This window comes from Penaeus vannamei, chromosome 22 (genome assembly GCF_042767895.1).
Source record: "Penaeus vannamei isolate JL-2024 chromosome 22, ASM4276789v1, whole genome shotgun sequence".
In the NCBI taxonomy this organism is placed as follows: Eukaryota; Metazoa; Arthropoda; class Malacostraca; order Decapoda; family Penaeidae; genus Penaeus; species Penaeus vannamei.
Window position 1 is genome coordinate 2,704,779 of NC_091570.1, and position 5,562 is coordinate 2,710,340.

The window sequence follows — 5,562 nt, forward strand, 5'->3', positions numbered from 1 at the left end:
GTAACACATTAGGGAGACAGGTCAACTGGTAGATTTTCTTTCCCATTTAAAGCAAAGAAATCTTGGATGTTCTACAGCTATCTTGACAGAGTAATATACATGCATAAGATTAGCTGCAGTCATGTAATCCCCTTTGTTAAAAAGTCAAGTTGCTTGTTCAAAATTTTCCATTTTGAAATGTTTATAATTAATGTGCTTTTTTAGTTTTTCCAAGGGTCATCTTAAAATCCCCATGCTTTTTCCTCCACAGAAAAATTGGGGATATGATTTGTTCCCCCTGTTTGTGCGTTTCCTTAATAACTTTAAGATCTCACAGCTTTACATTTCCTGGTAAATAATGACCTTTTCCTCCTCACTAAAAACATATGCAATGCCTTCAAGAAAATAAATAACTGATATCATCAAGATTAATATCAAGATGGCAATGTGTAACAATATCCAAAATGTGAGGATGATTGGTTATTTTACACCATTCATGAACAAAATTTTGAAGTCTACCAGCTTCAATTTTTTTACTCATCTCAGTTCTTGCCGGGGATTGCCGTGTCCCCGGCCAAAGGGAGTTTTTTGCCTCTAATCTTTAAGAAGTTTTGGATGTCTTCAAGGGTTTCTGGAGGGGAGTTGGGTGAAGAGGACTGAGAGGCAAAGGTTCTCTTGTGAGGAAAAGAGGAGATAATATATCTGAGGAACAGAAGAAGAGGAAGGTGTTGGAGAGGGTGGAGTGGAACGTTTAGGTTGCCTGGTGCGACAAATAAAGTGAGGAGGGGTAGGTATCAGGGAACTGGTAGAGATTGGAGTATCTGGATTTAGACTGGAAAACGAATTTGACTGGGGGATAGGGTGAGTAGAGGTAGGATGGTTCAAGGTATAGGGAAGAGATACTGGGGGCAATGCAGATACATCTTGTGAAGATGGTGTGGGAGCAGAGCGAAGGAAATAAGTAGAGAGAAAAACCTCGTTGCCGTGCTTCTTGTCTAGCCTCACGTAGAGTGAGGCCTAGTTTGAATCTGAGGACTGCTACCTCACATTCGAGCTTATAAAATACATCATGGGAATCTCCACAATTGACACATGTATGTGACTGAGCAGGGTAATTTGAAGAGGACTGTGCAGTAGATGGAGAGGAGAATGTTGGGAGAGAGGAAGGGGTGCTTTCTGGAGGTTGAGTGATAACATGGGTGGGAGTCTTGGAATGGATGGAGTTGTCAGTAAGCGTCGAGGAGGGGGTGTTAGTATCAGTGGTTGGAGCCGTGGTCAAAGGAGGGGCAGGGGTTGGAAAAACATCAAACATCAAAAATACCGTGCCCATGGCTCCAGGAGGCTGTTCATGACTGACAGAGCCAGCCTTTCATCCTTTCAGCATGGCTCTCACACTTTAGGAATGGGATAAATGGGGATGAATAAGATACAGAAGAGGAAAGGAGAGAATAAAAGACCAAGCAAAATTCGTTGAACCGAGGCTGTGGCCCAAGGTAGGGTGATCCCCTACATTAGGCCGTCTGGTTCATGTGGAAGCAACTCTGCAACTGGTGGTGTGAAGCGAACCCTGAAGTGATTTGCTAAAGTAAAATTTCATAAAGCCTTTAACATATTAGTTAATTTAAAGTATTTATTATGAATTTTGTTGCAAAGATGCTGTTGATATTGACAGTGTTATTATTATTAGTTACATTATGGTTATTATAATGTTATTAGCATATATATAAAACAGATAGATCTTTCTATAAATCAAAGAAAAGGGTAAACAAGTGAGATAGGTAGGACTAATAATTGATTAAAAATACAGCAGATATTGTATGTATTTTTTGTCATACAGGGCCAATTGGGTAAAGCAATTCACTTTCAAAATTTAATTTTACAGTATAATTCCTGATCCATTACAACTTATTTTTCCCAAATTAAAAATTGTAATGTTAAAAGCAATAATACCTCATATATCTCTACATCAACAAATTTTTCCTACTATAGGCAGTAAAACTTTAAGATAAATATGTTTTCTGATATTCTGCAGGTTTAACCAAGTGAAAAAAAGTATCTTCTGAGTATTTATTGGCTTCATGATTTACATATCCCAACACTGAGAAAGTAAAAAGTTTACACAAAATACAATATTGCTGAGCAATTCCACAGCCATCTGCATTTGTCTAGAAAAAAATCTTACCCTTTCTGTCAACTGCTTTTTATTTTTTTGTTTTTTTTTATAACAGATATAACAAGTGCCCAAAAACCTATTCCATGTACACTTACAACAGTCTCTGCCTCTTTCCTTAATAATACAATAAAATACATGAACAATTCTGAAGAGTGATGTTTTGGGTTTGATGTTACAACTGCTATTCCCAGTGACAGTTGTGAGTCAGTGTACTCACCCATATCAGGCATTTGGATTGGGTGTGATTCAGGGAAGAGAGAGAGATACTTGGCAATCTTTCATTAATAATTATGTGATAGACTGTCACACAAAGGGTATAACTGCTGCTGATATTGTGAAATCAGCATAGTTCAACATTTCATTAATGATAGGGCTTAACTATAATATTCTGTATAATGTTGTCATGTTATCAACATGATCTGTTTGTGTCCATCTAGCGCCTCATCATGGATGTGGGCAATGATAAAGACATTCAGTCTTACTTTCACAACAATTTACCAGAATATTAAATCACCATACATATATATATTTTTTCAAATCTAATCTAGTGTCATTCCCTTTTTAAGTAAAGCCTATTTACTTTAAAAATGTTATATTCTACCAAACCTCAATATAGTCATCTGTAAAGAGATCCGCTGCTGCTTGACATTTAGCTTTACTTGATAGAATTACGTCTTTATCACAAAATTTTGAAAAATCAGCATCATCCCTGAATTATTCGCCAGCCTGAAGTAGGGCAGGAAATTCACAATGGCAATTGCTGCCGTACCTTTTCAAATTGTCACAATGCCCTAAACTTATGAGGATTTTTACGGCAACAAATTATTGTGACCCTAACTTTTGGCCAACGCAATAGCTGTGAGGATCAGAACACCAGTGTACAGGCAGTACCGGCACACTGGCAGCCATCAGCACAGCGTACAGATAGAATCCAGGGGCGGGATTCACTAACACACTATCGTAACACATTTACCAGCTGCTATTTACAATTGTGTTTGCCAGTGATTCATGTGGAAATGAATCGACTGAGTTACAATAATAAATCAAATAACTTGAATGATAGCCAATAGAGGGTTCTAATAAAGGAATACCACCAATCAGCGAGCACCATACTAAATCTTTCAGGTTCCTCTGGCCAAACATGTAATGTGTAACTAGACAGGAGTTTAAAAATCAGTCAACGGTATCACATTATGTGGGATGTTAATAGACTTCCTAGCTATTTATCGTATAAATAGAAACAAAAAAATACAAAAAAAACGTTATAGTGATATATCCTTTTTACTTTTAACCAAAGAAGAGTCAAGACAGCTTTTATCCATATATTTCTCATCTTTGTTAAAAAAGAACAGATCCAAACAAAGTCTTTATTCATCATTATCTATCATCTAGTGGCAAGTTGTTAGTGAAGACCACTGCTATCTGTTAACCATGGTAACTATAGTTACCAGTTATTTTGCATCGTAAATGCAGTAGTGAATCCACTCCCAGAAGATCAGACAACACTGCACACAGAATCTTCGCTTTGCACATTTTTAGATCATTTATACATGGTTTTATAGAATTGTTTTAATGCCCCCAGGGTTTATTGTGATGGTATTGATGCCCTTCAAAAAAGGAAAAACTGCCTTGCTTCCCTTAATTTGGCTGAAATTTCAAGGCAAAAACTGCAGTGCCTTATTTATCCTGGAGTTCCTGCCCAGTGAGAGGTCTAGTGAACATGGAGGGACAAGAGCAGTGGTACATATTAATGGTGGTTTGGCACTGCAGGACAATCCAGTTGCCAATGTTTTATGAATGTAGCGGTCAGGTTGTGAGGGAAGTGATTTGCTGAGTGGTGTGGTTAACTAAGAACCTCTGTAGTTTTAAGACCAATTTAAATAGGTTACATTTAACAATATAAACCTTTAGTCCTTCATCTATCCCTGCTCTCTGCTGCAAGTGCGTATTTAGGTTTGATGTGCTCCTCCTGTGTTGTCCTGATAGCATGGAGTGGTGTGTATGAATAAGAAGAGGAAAAAAAAAATTCTGAGAGAAGTAAATTGTAGAATGCATTTACCATGATTTTAATCTATATGCATGGAACATTTTCAAATATATTAGAGGCAGAGACTTGTTGGAGATTGTACCTCTATTGTTTGCATAGATACACACATTCACACTATTTTTACCATCTAATCACTATATAAATAAAATAAAGGAAAAACAAAAGATGACAAAGAGATATTGCTTTTCCATAAGTGACTCTTTATTTCTAAATGCAATTCCTGAAGTGAAGTGACTTTGTATTCTAAATGGAGCCTTGTAATAAACAAAGCATCACTAGACAATCATTATAACTGTGACCAGCTGTTAATGCACTGACTCCTCTCTATTCCAATTACTATTTGTAATTCTAATCTAATTTCCATACGAAGATGATCTTGAGTACATTTACATTAGTTCCTCAACAGAAAGAAATGATCTAAGCAGATGGTCTACTGCTTAATTTTGTTTGCAAATGCTTTCCTTCTCTGCACCAATAAAAATACACTAAGATGCTTTACACTTGAGATTCATTAAAAGTCTTTGGTATAAATAAACAAAACTATTAGTATTTCTCATTAATTTCTATACACTGGTTCTACCTCCTCTACACTAGTTAACACCCATATATTTGTACCACTTAGGATCAAACTCTACAGACTGGCTAATCTCTTACAACACACACACCACCACTTTCTAATTCCTGCTTTTTACGGCTGTAAAGACTGGGAAGTCATAAAGATAAAGATGTCATAAGCACTGGGAAACTTGTAATCCAAACACTCTGAATATGGTAAACATCATTGTGAGTAGTAAATCTTTTGTTTTCATTAATACAAAATGTATTTCATAAAAACAATGACTGGATATGTGTAGGCAAAATCTAAGGATTTTTTTCTAGATTTGAGAAAAAAAAACTTTTAGCAAAACCAACTGCTCTGGACAGTAAAGATCTCTACACACAATTTCCAAGAAATTACTCACACTACAACAAACCATATCTAGATTTTGTAATGAAACAATGAGGGGGACCAGGAAAATAGCAAACCTGTTTCAACATTCCAAATAAAAGACTAATTAATCATAATAACAAATGTTTCTCTTCCTAGATATAACACCTGTGTTCCTTATTCAAAACATACCATTCTGTTTAGGCACCATATGACATCACATAAAGAAAAAGGCACATTCTCATACTTTGCTCAACTATGTGATGTCTGAACCACTGCTAGCAGTATTAATATAACATTCAAAGAGTATTAAAAATATATATATGTATATATATATTCATGTTGAATGACCACAAAAGTGAACAGTTGTCATTACCTGCTTAAGGAATCTACTGCATCTTGAGAGTTGAAGAGAAATGCTTGCAGTGACTAGTT

At 36.1% G+C, this 5,562-nt stretch overlaps 1 protein-coding gene across 1 annotated transcript in view; it reads right to left on the reverse strand.

Moving 5' to 3' along the window:
• Window positions 1-2,032: 2,032 nt before the first annotated feature.
• The window catches only part of LOC113814740 (uncharacterized), a 14,652-nt gene continuing 11,122 nt past the window's right edge, over window positions 2,033-5,562 (reverse strand). The window contains exon 5 of the mRNA XM_070136385.1: window positions 2,033-5,562. This exon is cut by the window's right edge and continues 772 nt beyond it. The gene's annotated coding sequence lies outside the window, so the exon portion shown is untranslated.